This window comes from Plecotus auritus, assembly GCF_963455305.1.
Source record: "Plecotus auritus genome assembly, chromosome: 6".
Lineage (NCBI taxonomy): Eukaryota > Metazoa > Chordata > Mammalia > Chiroptera > Vespertilionidae > Plecotus > Plecotus auritus.
In genome coordinates this window covers 105730575-105747326 of record NC_137773.1, presented here as the reverse complement: position 1 = coordinate 105747326, position 16752 = coordinate 105730575, and positions in this window count along the sequence as shown.

Genomic DNA, 16752 nt, shown 5'->3' with positions numbered 1-16752 from the left:
GACTTACTGCACAGTTATTTTTCATTTTCGAGATTTCTGCCACATCTCGTTGCATTCCTCCTCACACGGGGCACCACCTGCCTGGGATGACCAGCAGACTCTGAGCGATGGATGAGTGATTACTCTGACACACATTTCTGTGAAAGAGAGGGCTAAGGGACTGCTTGGCTTGAGAAACCAAACAGCCCCCTTCACCTGCCTCCTTAGGCTTTTATTGTAACAACAGCTTGAACTAAAATTAACTATTAGATGCTATCAGCAGGGTAAGCATCCTTGAGAAGAGACATGCATCTGTAGTGCCCTTTAAGCAAGGACGTCTAAAGACTAAACATAAAGATTCCAGTAAACACCCGGGGGTTCAGACTTGTTTGGAAAGTCAAGGCGGAGGTGAGGGGTGCTTTCGTCCAACTCCTGTGCCATGCCTCCCCTTAAGACAGCAAAATCTCAGACATCTCTCATAGCAATATGTTTATGGATACATCTCCTAGGCCCTAGGGCAAAGGAAACTAAAGAGAAAATAAACAAATGGGACTACATCAAAATAAAAAGGTTCTGCACAGCAAAAGAAACAATCAACAAAACAAAAAGGGAGCCTACTGTATGGGAGAACATATTTGGCAATGATACATCTAATAAAGGGTTAATATCCAAAATATATAAGAAACTCATACTACCTAATAAAAAGAAGACAAACAATCCAATTAAAAAATGAGCAAAGGACCTAAATAGACACTTCTCCAAAGAGGACATACTGATTGCCAAGAGACATATGAAAAAATGCTCAAAGTCACTGATCATCAGAGAGATGCAAATTAAAATGACAATTAGGTACCACCTCACATCAGTCAAAATGACTCCCATCAACAAATCAACAAATGATAAGTGCTGGCGAGGATGTGGAGAAAAGGGAACCCTAATGCACTGCTGGTGGGAATGCAGACTGGTGCAGCCATTATGGAAAACAGTATGGAGTTTCCTCAAAAAATGAAATATGAACTGCCATTTGACCCAGTGATCCCACTTCTAGGAATATATCCTAAGAAGCCCGAAATACCAATCAGAAAGAATGTATGCACTCCTATGTTCATAGCAGCACAATGTACAATAGCTAAGATCTGTAAACAGCCCACGTGCCCATCAGTAGATGAGTGCATAAAAAAGCTGTGGTATATTTATACCACAGAATACTATGCAACAGTAAAAAAGAAGAATCTCTTACTCTTTGAGATAGCATCAAAGGACCTGGAGAGTATCATGCTAAGAGAAGTAGTCAATCAGAGAAAAACAAGTATCACATGATCTCACTCATATGTGGAATCTATGTAACAAAATAAACTGATGATCAGAGTGGATCCAGAGACTTGGAAGCATGGAACAGAGGGCAGAATCTTGGAGGGAAGGCAGGGGAGTGTGGGTGGGTGGGTAGGAAGCAATCAATCAAGCAAGGACCTTGTAAACATATATGCATGGCCTGTGGACACAGACAATGCTGCTGTGAGGACCTGGGGCGGTGGGTGGGGGCTGGTTGGAGGGGGTCAATGTGAGGAAAAGGGGACATATGTAATACTTTCAACAATAAAGAATTATTTAAGCAACAACAACACCCTCTAGAGGACAGAGGGAAGGCATGGGCCCTGCCTGGCCAAGTGTCAGTGCAGGGAACAGGCACCCAGCCACCCACCTTCCCCAAGCTCCAGTCTCACATGCCACGTTCTCTCCCTCGGGCCCACCCAGAGCTTTGGCATGTGCTGCTCTTTCTCCAGGCCTCTCTCAGCCCCTCTTCACTTCATTTACGTCTACTCTCTCAGCCACAACCTCAAGCCCACAGAATGGACATATCCCCCAGCTCCATGCCCCCGCTGCACTGTGTGGCCGTTCCAGCGCTTTCTACAGTGGCCATTTTGCATTTCTCTGGGGATTTATGTTATTAACGCCTGTCTCTCCATTAGGCCACGGGACCAAGAATATGACTTTCTGCTGCCGAATTTTGTGCAGTCCCTGGGTAGAAGCACATGCAGAAGTGCAGGAAGGAGGCAAGCAGCTCTTCCCTTCTGGGCCCTCTTTTCTCACGCTACACCCACCCTGGGGAAACTGCGGGAAGGTTGGTCCCCAGGCCTCAATTCTGCAGGCCAGGCCTGATGTGACACTGGCTGTGTCCCAGCTGGATCACAGCTATCCCCACACCTGACCCTCTACCCACGTCCATCACAGCAGTGTCCCCACCATCCTTCTGCTTGGCCGCAAACCCCGCAGGCATTGTCCTGCCCGGGGGCTGCCACCTACCCACGCATCTCTTCATCGACAGGAAGCCACTCTCCTGGCCATGGAAACACTCGCACCGAAAGCTGCCCAGGATGTTGACACAGGCACCCTGGCCGCAGAGATCTGGGGAGGTGCGGCACTCGTCCATGTCTGGGGACGGAGGGTTCGGGCTGGGCCTCCACATCTATAGACACACAGGGCTACCCAGCAGCCCCAGCTGCCACACCGAACTGAGTGGGAGAATGGGAATGCTGTGACTGCACACTAGACAGGGCAAGAATTCCCTCCTAGCCAGGAGGCCCCTGGAGGTCACCTTTACCAGCCTCTTGTTTTATAGTCAAGGTCTCTGAGGCCCAGAGAGGGTGGTGGTCTGCACTGAGTCCACAGCAGGCAGGCAGGCATGACAAGAGGTGCTTAAGCATAGATGCCTTGATTCCACCTCTGATTCATGGCCCCAACCCTGCAGGTGCCCCACCCCCCAAGAGGCAGAGGGGGGCATGTACCTGTGCAGGTCCTCTCCTGGGCATGTAGGGTGAAGGCCCCCGCACAGGAGCAGAGGAAACGGCCCACTGTGTTGTGCCAAGTGCCCTGACCCATGGCTCAAGCCCTGAGCTTTCCCACCTCCAGGCTTTGCCTGTGTTGTGGCCTCTCCCAGTCCTCCAGGTTCCACACACCTTTATAGAAGGGCTGGCCTGACAGGCGGTCCCTGCTGGCAAAGCCCAGCCCCTGGGGTCACAGGCCAGTGAATGCCAGGGACTCAGGCTCAGGGCATGCCTCACACATGGTCCCCATGCAACCCCCAAAGGGCAGCAGCAGATGTCCATCTGGTACTTGCCGGGCAGGGCGGCCCCACAGCCATCCTTGTCCCAGCACAGGAAACACAGCTCCAGGCATGAGAGACAGTCACCGATCCAGGCCCTGCCACACTGTGCCTGCCACCAGAAAGGAGGTACAGCCTCACTCAGCAGCACCCCATCTGAAACCTCCCAACAGTGAAAGTGAAAGGGGTAATGGGCTCACACTGCAATTCAATGTCATCCAACAGTTTCATTTTAATAACAACTCCCACCACTAGGGTGTTTGCTATGTGGACACTATTTTAAACTCATCTATCCATTTAATCTTCAAATAACACCAAGATGAAATATTATCATGCCCATTTTACAGGCAAGAACACTGAGGCACCAAAGGGTAAATAGCTTGTCTGAGGCCAGGTAGTTAGTAAAAGGTAAAGCCAAGTTCAAATTAGGCCACCTGACTCCAGAGGCTGAGTGCTTAATCTGTAAGACTCCAAGAACAATCTGACAGCAGACGCCTTCCTCAACACCAGATACAACATGAGTGTCTAGACAGGGGCTAGCTAACTGTGGCCCTGGGGTAGCCAGCTACCTGTTTTTGTAAATAAAGTTTTATTGACACACAGTCACATTCATTTGTTTCCATCCTGTCTGTGACTGCTTTGGGGCTACATGGCAGAGCTGAAATAGTTGCAACAGAGACTGTGTAGCCCACAAAGTTGAATATGTTCGTTCTCTGGCTCGTTCTAGAAAATGTTTGCTGACTACTCGTCTAGGACAACATTTCTCTATTAACAAAAGGGACACATGTTTAAATAGACCAATTTGAGGATGAGTCCTGTAGAATTTCTAAAAAAAAATCCTGAAGTGCTGCAACCTGTATAGAGCCCCTTAAGTTCTCCTGCACCCAGTGCCTTGGTCCAAGGCTACTGGTTACACCTGACCAGATGTCCCCATTTCACCTGGCCCTGAATTCAGCACAGGGCACACGTTTCCCTTTACTCAGTTACTTTCTTTCCTTGCACATTTCGGGTGTCAATGAAAAGACCTGCTGCCACCTGAAACTCAGGTTAGAAGGAAATCACAATTGAGAAGGGTCACCAAGGCCAACTGCATTACAGCTGACCGGGCCCCAAAGTGCCCACAAGAAGGCTACTAATGAGCTGATGGGACTACAGGAGAAAAAAAACTATGGAACGCAGAACCCTATCTACTGGCCAACAGATGCTTGTGGCCAAGAAATGCCTGGCTCAAGGTGTTGATAGGGGCAAAGTTAAGAAATCCTCATTCAGGGGAAAAGTATCTCAGAGCCTTTGAACCTGATGGGGAGCCATTTAGGGTGCGTGTGTGAACCCTGGATGCTGAGGGCGCTTCACGCTCAATTCTCCAAGTCAGTCTTCTCTGGTCAAGAAAAACAACAAACAACCCCGCAGATGTCATTTCACAAGGTTTTACTATTTGCAATGAGCTTCATTAAAGGGACATCACAGGGAAGATCTAGGTGCCAAGGAGCGGGTGTCTGTCTTGATCTCAAACATTTCAGCCCCCAGAACATGCAGCTGCCCGTGTGCGGCCGGGGGCGGGGGTGACCCCAGAGGGGCAGGAAGTTAGTTACCTTCGCAGGTGAGCCCCTTCATGCAGCCAAAGCCATGGGCACAGGCAGGGTCTGTGGACCGGAGAACCAGAGTGTGGACAGAATTATTCTCTCCACCCCGACTTGAGTCACCTGTTCTACCTTAGTTCTCTCAATGGACACCCAGGCAGGCCCAGTGGCCACACCTGGGAGGCCTCCAGAAACCCACGCTAGGGGTGTTCCCAGGGCGTTACCCATCTTGCAGAGCTCGCAGAGGCTCCCCCAGACATCCCCCGGAGTGGCACAGCACTCAGACCACAGAGTGGCTCCATGAAGGTTCACCTTGCAGCAGCTATCCTGGACTTCCAGCCAGCAGGTGCCCTCGGTGCTGCCTGCAGAAGGGTCACCTGTCTGACCTGCCTGGCCCACACCTGCACACTGACCACAGAGGCCCAAACTCCCCCCAACCCTGGTAGGATACAGGGTCAGAAGGAAAGGTCCCTGGAACTCGTGGCACTGGGGCCTCTCACCTAGGCACACAGTGCCCAAGGGCCCTAGCAGGCTGCCAGGGGCACATTGGCAGGTGTAGGAGCCGGCCAGTTTCCAGCACACACCATTCACACATGAGTTGGATGGGCACTCGTCAATGTCTATGAGGACAGCCCCCCATTGGGTCCTAAGCTGTAGGAAGGAGAGCCCCACCTGGCCAGAGCACCCTGCTCTCCCGGGGCTGCCAAAGCCCAGCAGCATGGGGTACACCCAGGTCCATGCATGTGGCTGAACAGACTAGGTGTATGCATGTGGGTAGAGTGCACTCATGTATTTGCACTGAATCTGTGCACCCAGGCAAGCATGCTGGCATGCAGGGTCCTGATTGTGTGCATGTGTGAAAAGTGCAGAGACACAGAGGGGAATGGTGACCCTCGAGGGGGTCATGGCACAAGAGAAAACAAGAGTGAGGTGAGGTGGAAGTGAGGTGGGCATTGTGGGAAGTGTTTTTTTAAGGGCAGGAGGCACAGAGCTCGGGGAGAGATGGGGTCAGGTGGAAGGCGCGCGTGCGCACATTTCTGTGAATGTTAGGGGGCCTGTGGGACAGGCAAGCAAGGTTATCACCACAAAGTATGTGGGGGCAACAATAGGTATGCATGCTTAAACATGTATGAGTGTGACTGTGAGAATGGGCACATATTCCTGTGGGGGGGGGGTGTAAGAGGGTTGTGTAAATACACGTGTGTGTTACTGTGAACCTAAATGTGTGAAAGTGTGAGCAAGTGTAGGTACACATCTGTCTTTGAGTATGTGCACATGAATGGGTGTACCTGGGAGTGTCTGTGTGAATATGAATATGTGCCTGTGTTTTGAGCGAGTCCTCATGTACATAAATGAGTCTCTAATTATATGCACGTGTGTGTGTGAATATATGAGTGTCTGAATGCATACAAAGTGCAGCCTTTGAAGGTGTAACTGTGTGTGGGTGTGAATACAAGTGTGTAAAGTATGAGAATAAGTGAGTGTGTAAATGTGGGTATATGTGTGTTTGAGTGTGTATCCATGAGTGTATATGAGACTGAGTGTAAATATATTTATATGTCTTTGAGTGTATATGAGTGTAAATGTGTGGGTGAATGCAGGTATACTTGTGCCTTTGAGCATGAGTGGGTGTCTGTGCATGTGTATGCCCTGTGCAGCATGCCTGGGATCCTGTGCCTTTGCAAGTCTCTGTGCCCAGCCAGAAGCTGAAACCCTGGGGGCAGAAGCAGTGTAGCCAGGGCTGTTCTGGCAGCATCTGTTGTCATACAGGAGGCTGTTGAAGTCACACTCATCCACATCTGCAGGGTGGGACGAGAGAGCTTGGTGAGAGCTGTGCAATGGGGAGGCCCACCCACCACCTGCCCAGCATCCATGGGCACACACACTGGTGCACTCCCACTGGCAGTGCCTGTTTCATAGCTCAGGTGGCAGTAGCTGCCTGGCAGGTTCTCACACACACCATTGGCACAGAGGTCAGGGTCAAGGGTACATTTGTTGATGTCCGCAGCAAGAGGAGCCTGTCACCAGGGTATCCAAAAGCTAGGGCCAGAGCTCCAGCCCACACCCTGCCTCACTGCCGTCAAAACCAGGGTTTCTCAGTACCGTTAGACACTTGATGGTGGATCGTTTGCTGTGCAGGCCGTCCTGTGCATTATTATAGGATGCTGAGCAGCAGCCCTGGCCTCCATCAATGAGATGCCAGTAGCTCCCTCCCCAATATTTCTCCAGACTTTGCCAAATATCCCCCTGGGGAGCATAAATTGTCCCCAGTTTGGAATCTATGGAACATTTTATATAGCCGCAACACAATGAAGAAAAAAAAAAAAAAGGATCATAAACATAACATTATAGGGTGTTTACTAGTTTGTGTCAAGCATGTTAACTCATTTGATCCTTGCAACAGCCCTAAAATGGGTCCTATTATTAATCCCACTTTACAGAAAAGGAAACTGAGGCACAGAGAAGGTAAGTCACTTGCCCAGGGTTATTCCATCAGTAAATAGTAGTGCTGGGATTTGTACCCAGTTAGCTGGCGCCATAATCTGTGCCTTTAACTGGGGTGGGGGTGGGAGGGGTAAGTAGGGTGGGGCATTTGTTCAGCCCCAGTGTCCCAGCAGTGGATGGAAAACTCAATCATCTCTGCACAGATGGTGTGGCTCAGTGGTTGAGCATTAACTCATGAACCAGGAGGTCACAGTTCGATTCCTGGTCAAGGCACATGTTGATCGATGATTCTCTCTTATCATTGATGTTTCTATCTCCCTCTCCCTCTCCCTTCCTCTCTCTCTAAAAAAAAAAAAAAAAATCAATAAAAACATATTTACAAAAAAGAAAGAAAGGAAGGAAGGAAGGAAGCTTGGCCATCTCCTAAGTCCTTTTCTTTTCTTTCTTTCTTCTCCTTCTCCTTCTCCTTCTCCTTCTCCTTCTCCTTCTCCTTCTCCTTCTCCTTCTCCTTCTCCTTCTCCTTCTCCTTCTTCTTCTTCTTCTTCTTCTTCTTCTTCTTCTTCCTCTTCTTCTTCATTGTTGTTGTTGTTGCTGTTATTGATTTTGTGAGGGAGGCGCGTGGACCAGGTTACATTCCTGCCCAGGTCCCTTCCTTCTAACACTAATCATAATCTTTCCGGTGCTCAGGTGAGTTGTAAATTTTTCTTCTAGCCTTATGAGGATCTTAAAGGAAAAACCATGCTTTGCTTATCCCCCATGGCACCTATAGCATGATGTTGTATACTAGTACTCTGTAGCTTCCTTTTGTTATTGTTGTTAACCCTCACCCGAGGGTATTTTTCCATTGATTTTTAAAGAGAATGGAAAGGAGGGAGAGAGACAGAGAGAAACATCAGCTGAGAGAGAGACAATGATTGGTTGCATCCCACACCCTCCCTGGCAGGGGCAGGGATGGAGCCTGCAACCAAAGTATGTGCCCTTGACCGTAACCGAACCCAGGATCCTTCAATTGGTGAACTGATGCCAAACCAGCTAGGGCCTCGGTAGGCTCTTGGAAAACATTCGATGTAGAGAGTTAAGTTGGACTGATTGGATGATGGTTATGGATTCCTGTCTAATCTATACTAATAAAAGGGTAATATGCTAATTAGACCAGACATCTTTCAGACACCTTTCTGGACGTCCTTCCGGAAAAGCCATGGTGGCAGGGGCTGAGGCAGAGGTGGTTAGGGGCGACCAGACCAGCAGAGGGCAGTTACGGGTGACCAGGCCAGCAGGGGAGGGCAGTTAGGGGCAACCAGGGTGGCAGGGGAGGGTAGTTAGGGGTGACCAAGCAGGCAGGCAGAGTGGTTAGGGGCAATCAGGCAGGCAGGCAGGTGAGCGGTTAGGAGCCAGTGGTTCCATATTACAAGAGAGATGTCCGACAGCCGGTTTAGGCCTGATCCTGCGGGGGTCCCGGCAGCAGCCCCCACACACTGGGACCTCCCAGCATCCTGAGTACCATGCACCCCTGCAAGATATCTTGGCTGCCACGCCTGCGCACACAGCCAGAACTTGCAGGCGCTATGGCCCATCCCAGTGGCCCTGGACACCCACCATGCATGACAGGGCCACCCAGACCAGCAGGAGCAGAGCCAGGGGGCCCCAGGCCATGATGAGGGCACTGGCTCCTTTCCTTGCCAAGCACAGACACTCCAGACCATGACGTGTCAGAGGCCGCGGACAGGAAGCGGAGTTAACCCAGTAGAAGCCCTTGGCCTGGGGCACCAGGAGAACCAGGAGCAGTGGGGACAGCTACCTCGGGCCTGCGGGAGCCCAGGTCGGGATCCAACCCTATGCCCGGAGGTGAATAGTCGGAGGAGGCTTTGAGGAGGAAGTGTGATGGCTCAGAGATAGTTCGCCAAGAGAAGGGTGCTGGGGCAGGGCATTCACAGTGAGAACCGAGGCGAGAGGGCATGGAGCACTGAGTGTAGGAAAGAGCGGGACTAGCAGGACAGTGTTACAAGAGTGCACAGCTGTGTGATGGAGCGTCCACGTGTAGGTTAAGGACAATGGGAGCCCTTGAAGGGCTTTAAGTGTGAGGAACAAGGGCAGGCATGGGTGTTGGATGGGGAATTCTGGCTGGGAGGGCCAAGTGGGTTGGGAAGGGTGGTGGTAAGTCTATGGGAGGCGGCTGGACCTTCTGGGCAGGGACACCAGGCAGAGGTGGGAACTTCCCAGTGTAGAACCCACCCCTCCACATAACAAGGAAGGGCCAGCTTTTGTGCCCACTTCACAGATGAGCAAACTAAGGCCATCATACAGTTAGTGAGGTGCTGAGCAGGGGCTGACACTCAGGCAGAAGGGAGGGAGGAGAAGCAGATCAGGGGCACGCTCCCCCAAGGAGGTGGCTGGCTCTCTCCAGGTCCTGAACAAAGGGGAAGGCCAGGAGGACAGGGCTACTCCTGGTGGAGGAGATGAGTGGGCAAAGGCTGGAGGGTGGAGCCTGAACACGGAGGGGAAGGAAGCCAGGGGGCCCTGGGGGTAGGAGGCTTTCAGGTCCCATTTTCAGGACCAGAAACAAAGGACTGGGACCTGGGTGGGGAGTGGGTGGGGAGTGCGCTGTGTCAGTGGCTGCTCCTTTCTGGGCCTTGGGATGACACAAGAGCCCAACCCGGTGGTCCCAAAGTTCTCAGAGGAGGGAGCGAGCCTTGTCAGCTTTGGGGAGGGGGGAGGGGTCTGGGCAGGTCACCCCCTCTTGCTTCCAAGGTGTCCAGGCCCATTTGCACTCCAAGATGCTTCTCCAGGGTGTTTCAGGCCTGGCCTGGCGGGATCCCGCCTCACATACTGGTAAATGAGCAGGGATGGCGCAGGCGGCCCAGGCGGGAAGCGTGGAGGGATGCGTGCCCGGAGCCCGCGGGCCGCGTTCTCCTGCAGGCAGGGCCGAAGACCAAGTCCGGGCTGCCACCACGCCGGGCTCCGTGCTCACCCGAGGGTCTGCGCCCGGCGTGCAGCCCGTGCTGTGCTCCTCCCGCCAGCGCGTGTCCCAAGACCTGTGCCCAACTCAGGGCAGGGGCTGGGCCCGAGCAGCGGGCTGCAAACCAGGGAATCAACCCCCTGTTCCTCCCCGCCCCGGCTCCCCAGCCTTCTCTCCAGGCCTTACTAGCGGGCTCCAGGGACTGGAGCAGAAACGGAATCGGGAGGCCAAGCCCACGGCGTTCCCAGAGCTGCCACTCGGGGGAGCTCGGGCGGCAGGAGTTGGGGGAGGGCACGTTTGCGCCTCCAAGTTTCCCGGGGCTCCCATCCGGGCTGGGGCTAGGGGAGGGCCTGGGGTTCTGGGGGAAACTGGGGGGCGGGGCTGGAGAAATGGGAGGGAGCACAAAGCCAGGGCAGGGGCTGAGACTTGGGGTGGGGGGCTCCAGACGCTTGGAGCGAGGCGCTGAGGGGACAGCATTTTCAGAGAGAAGTTGAGTTGGAGGTGGCCCTGAGGTTGGGCTCGGTTTTGGGGTGGCCTGGAGGAGAGGCAGACCTGAAGGCCTCGGCTCTCACCCAGGTGAGGCCCTCCTAGTAGCTCTCCCACATCCTTCCAAGCCTCCTCCCGCTCCCTCGGGCAAGAATTCCAAGGGCGATGTGGGAAACTCACCTGGGAAGCGGGGATGTGTACCCCCCCTCCTTGCTGTGAGGGGGCTGGGAAAACGGGGACCCTGTGTCTTGAAGTTCTGTTGTGGGTCTGCCTCCTGAAGGGGGCATTTCCCAGGCCCAGGGGCAGGTCACTTGAGTCACCTGATAGCCAAGTACATGGCAAAGGTTCTGTATGCTGTTTTCTTCCTACCTCGTCATCTGTCCCTGCTCCATCACACTGTCGTCTATCACTGTCATAGTCTGTTTTTTGTGGGTTTTTTTGTTAATCCTCATCCAAGGATACTTTCTCTATTGATTTTTAGAGAGAGTGGAAGGGCGGGAGAGAGAGAGGGGTAGGGAGGGAGAGAGAAACATCGAGGAGTGAGAGAGACATATGGCTTGGCTGTCTCCCACCCCCCCTTTTGGTGTGAAATCTAGTGTTCTAACTGCTGGGTCACACCGGCCAGGGCTGTCATAGACTGTTTTATTGTCATTATCTCTTACTGCAACTCCCTCTACACGGTCACCTGTCATTTTCATACACTGTCCCCTTATTGTCCTTTGTCACCATATCACCACCTCCCTACCAACATCAACCCAATCAGTAGAATTTTTTAAAATTACGGTGACACCTGTTGTTGTCACACTGTCTCTCCATCACCCTCAGTTCCTATAAATTTCCACCTGTCCTGTCACATGGCCACACCATTCATGTCACCCTGAGCACACTCACACTCTATCACCCAGTAAGGTCATTGTGAATGAATGAGTCAAACCACCCTCCTCTGACCTTCTGTGCAGTTCTGGAGTGCCCCCCTGCAGACAGGACTCGACAGTATGTGTCCTGAGCCAGGAGACTCTCAAATGTCCATTAACACAGGCCTGAGGATAGGATGGAGATGGGAGGGTGGGGGAGGGGAGATGGTGCCTAGGAGCACAGGGTCAGGGTGAAAACAAAGGGTCATGGGGGGCTGCCTGCCTCCAGCCTGTGCTGTGTGGGATGCTCTGGGTCTGCCTAGGCTGGGTGGCTTGGGGACAGAACCCACTTTGTCTGAGCACAAGAAGGAGCTGAGCTCTGGGAGGAGGAAGTATATGGGCAGGGAGTTTGGCCAGATGCCTGGGACAGAAGCAGGTCCTGGGGGTCCAGGAAGTCCCTAAGAAGGTCAGGCCTGAGAAGGTCAGGCGAGAGGCAAAGAGAGCAGCTGGACTCTGAGTCCTGTTCTCCGGGGATGACAACCCCTCCCCCTAGTTCACAGAGTGCTCACTGTATGCCAGGTTGGACCTTCACAAGAGGTCCCCAGGCAGGCTGTGCTGCTATCTTCCGCATTATACACATGGGGGAAACTGAGGCACAGAGCTCCCAAGTCACTCGTCCCAGTCCCACAGCCAGTAAAGAGCACAAGCAGATCTGAACCCAGGTCACAAAGCCCAAACCCTCAGCCTCCTGGGCAGGGGCAGGAAGAGAAGCCTGTGTTTCTTTGATACATACACACGTATTCTTTAACAGTAACCACAGATGTCAGCACCTATATACATTGTTTTGTTTTTGCTTTCTTTCCTCTTGGTTATAATTTCTTTTGCTTGGAAAGAACTTGTTCATCTTCTTTCGTTTTATGGAGGACTACATTGGTGAGCTGAACTGTAATTTATTTACATAGTCACCTACGTATGTAATTTCAGAGAGTGCTGCGGGAAGTAGCTCATTACAGGTGTCATCTCATGCTAAATATCATGCAGGGTCTTTAGAAACACCTTTTAACATATATTTTTATTGATTTTAGAGAGAGATGAAGAGAAGGGGGAAAGAGATAGAAACATCAATGAGAGAAACATCGATCGCCTGCCTCCAGCACACGCCTTGCTAGGGATTGAGCCTGCAACCCGGGCATGTGCCCTGACTGGGATTGAACCGTGACCGGTTCATAGGTCGATGCTCAACCACTAAGCCACACCAGCCAGGCTAGAAATCTTTTTTTTATGGAAAATGTTAAACACGCAGAAGTAGACAGTGTGGTGAACCTCCAGGGATCCCTCTTTTAGCTTTAATAATTATCAACATATGGTCACTCTCATCAGCTTGCTCCCCCGCCACCCCCCATCACCACCACAGCCAGCCTTTTTGCCGAATGTACAACAGACAGAGTGGAGAAGAAGTTAGTTGAATGGCTGCAGCACAAGGACCAAAGGGAGAGAGGAGTGAGAGGTGAGGCTGGGCAGTCTGGGAAATTTCTCAATATTGCAAGATCAGCAGGGAGCCATTGAGGGGTTGATTGCAAGTGGGTTCTGCAAAGATTGGGACCACTAGGCCAGTACTGCTGGTGGAGGAAGAACCCAGGCACTCCCCCTCCCCAGTCCTGCTATTTGCACCCATCTCTCTGGGACTCCAGTATCTGCCCAGCCTGTCTCCCTATGGCCTCATCCACCCCCCAGCCACTATCAGATTTTCTACTTGCAGCTTTCTCCCATTCCCTCCAAACCTTGATGATGCCATTAGTTCAGTCAACATCTATTAGGCACCTACTGTATACCAGGTACTTTACATTCACTATCATGTTGAGTTCCTTTAATAATCCCACAATTAAGGCATGATGTGATGCTCAGGGTCAGATGTGGAGACTGAGGCCCAAGGATACAGTCAGTGAAGTGCCAACTGTTGGACCCAGAAGCTCAAGCATCACTGACTCTCAGAAGCCATGCATGTGTCAGGGTATCTCTTAGGTCCTCAGTGAACATTCTATGAACCAATGATGAGTGAGTGAATGGATGAAGGAATGAATGGTGGGCAAGTCCAGTGTGGCTTTGGGGGAGGAGTGGAAATTACCTGTGGAGAGGTGAGTAGGACTCAGATTGGAGAGGTCTTCAAAGCCAAACCTGAGAGTGTAGGCGTGACCTGGCAGTAGCTAGGAGCCATGGAAGGTTCTAAACAGAAAGCCACACAATCTGATTTATGTTTGAGTTGGACCAAGTTGCCTAAAGGGTGGAGTTAATTGACTTGTCGTAAGGGGGCACTCAAGTTTTCCTAGAGATGGTCTTCAAAACTGCAGTGCCCAGAGGGTGGCCACTGGCCACAGGTAGCCAATCAGAATGGAGACATAAGTGTAAAGTACACACTAGATTTCAAAGACTGTGTAAGAAAAAAAAGAATGTAATATGCCTCATTAATGCTTTTCAAAACATCAATGACATAAAGTGATAATATTTTGGGCACCTTGGGCTAAGTAAATTATATTATTAAAATTTCACCTGTTTATTTTTGTTTTTTAAAATCTGATTAAGATTGTATACATGGATTATGATAGATCCTCCCTTTCCCCAACTGATGGGTGGAGTCTGCTGCCCAGACATCCCCAAGACATTGAACCACCAATCAGCTTGTGCCGAGTGCCCTGGGCCCCACCCCTTCCTGTTCCTCCCCTCAAAAGGTGTGTTCACTGCTGCATGTGTTGCTGTCTCCCCAGTCTGCGAGGCAGTCCAGCTGGGTCCTCCTTCTCCTCCTCCCCCTCCTCTAATCCTGGTTTTTCTACCCTCCTCCCTAATGAATCTTGCTCATTAGTGTGGAATAAACTTCCTCTTTAACATGCCTTGGTCCCTGATTCCCGTTTCCTGTGCCTCAAACCCTACAGATTACATATATTTCTATGGGGGCAGTGCCAGCTGAGAGAAAAGTTACTATTTTCAACTACTGTGAAGGGGCAAACTAACATCTCTTTTTCTCTTACTTCCTCTTATATTTGTCATCCTTCAAGATAAGCATCCACGGTGCTTCCTACCAGGTTGTTCTCCATGCTCATTGAATACAAGTATGAGTCACATATGTTGTTGCCTGTTGGAAATGGCTAAAGGCATTTCCCCAAACCTGAAAAGGATGATTGTTTGCTGCCAGACAGCTCAGGGCATCTTAATCTACATGTTATTGCCTCCTACTGGCCAAACACCTGAACAGCCGTAGGCTATTCCCCAGTCTGACAATGGACTCTGTAGACTGGAACCCTACCCTTTGAAGTGTATATCTCTACCTTGCCTTAGGACAATTTATGTTAATAAAAAGCAAGGGGTCCATTGTCAGAATGAGGAATAGCCTATGGTTGTTCAGGTAGGTTTGGGGAAATGCTTTTAGCCATTCCCAACAGGCAACAACATATGTGACTCAGCCCTTGTTGAGTCCCCAAGTTCCATCAACCTTTTGATGAAACTCTTGCAATTATGACATGCTAAAATTGGCTTCCGGCACAAGTACATACATATAAATAAACAGAGCAAAAATAGATAATTGGAGATAATTGTTTTATAAATATGGAATCATATTGGATACATGTTTTTTTTCACTCAAGGTATCTTATGGAAACTGCTCAGACTACCTGTTAAGGTCCTGATTCACTCTTTTTAATTGCTTGGCAATCTTCCATGATGTTGATGAACCAGAATTTATTCAACCACATTCCCATTGACAGGTTTTCACTTGGTTTACAAGTTTTATTCCCTCTGCTACTAAAAAACAAACAAAAATCCTGCAATAAATATTTTTATTCCTATTACCATATGTGCTGATGATTTTCTTCTTTTATGGTGGTAAATACTTTAAATTTTTTTCAATTACAATTGGCATATTAGTTCAGGTATACAGTATAGTGATTTGACATTTATATACCTAATGAAGCGAGCACTCCATAGACACCACACAATAGTATTGACTATAATCCCTATGCTGTACTTTACATTCCCCTGACTATTTTGCAATTCCCATTAGTACTTGTTAATCCCTTCCTCTTTTTCATTCAGCGTTCACCACCCCCTCCACCTCTTCCCCTCTGGCACCCATCAATTTGTTCTCTGTATCTATGAGTTTGTTTTGTTTGTTTATTTTGTTTTTTAAATTCCACATATAAGTAAAATCATATGGTATCTATCTTTCTGTATCTGACTTTGATTTTATTTCTAAGGGAAAGATTTCTAGGAATGAGATTGCTGGGTAAAGGGTTTATGTATTTTTAATTTTTATTTATTTTTGTCAGGTTGTAGATATCAATAGATTGATTCTAAAGTTTAACAGAAAGGCAACGACCTAGAAGAGCCAACACAGTACTGAAAAAGAACAAAATTGGGGGACAGATACTATCCAATGTCAAGACTTTCTATAAATGTACAGTAATCAGGAGAGCGTGAGACTGGCACACAAAAAAATGGACACATAGATCAATGAAACAGAATAGAAAGCCCAGAAATAAGTTCCAGATAAATATAGTTAATTGATCTTTGACAAAGGAGCACCAACAATTTAATGTATAAAGAACAGTCTTTTCAACAGATGGTGCTGAAATAATTGGATGTCCATTTGCAAAATAATAAAGAAATCTGGACACAGACCTTATACCTTTCCCAAAAAAATGAACTCAAAGTGGACCATAATGTGGTGCCTAGAAAATAGGCAAATTATCCTATATAATAAAAACCTAATATGCAAATTGTCCCCTCAAGTGGTCATTGGACTGTGAGTTCGACCCTTCGCTATGACATGCACTGACGACACGGAACATGGCAGGCATTGGTGTCACAGCATTGGCAGCAGGCAGCAGTGGAGGTGCATCAGCCAGATGAGAGCGGGACCAAGGTGGGATGGTGGAGCAGATGAACGGTCAGCGTCAGGCCAAGGCAGGTGGGAGCGGGGGCTGATCGCCCTGCTGCTGATCGCCCTACAGAGGCGACTAGTGGCTGGCAGGCCCTGATTGCCTGATGGGGCCAGGCCCCAGGCTGAGACAGGGAATTGGGGGTGGGTGGCTGCTGAGCTCGCTCTTACTCCTCCTGCTACCCTCCCTCAGGACACCAGGGCTTGGGCCCTGGGGAAGCCCCCTGTGCTCAGGTGCCAGGCACCAGCGTGGCCTCTTCCAGGTGAGCTGGGGCCACAGCCACAGGAGCCGGTCTGTGAGGCTGGCTGGGAGAGAGCCATGCGGTGCTACTGCGTAGCCCAGAGGCCCACACTGCGCCCTGGCCCGTGGCATTCGTATGTGCTCACCGCATCTCCAGGTGGGGACTCGGGTGACGTGACTC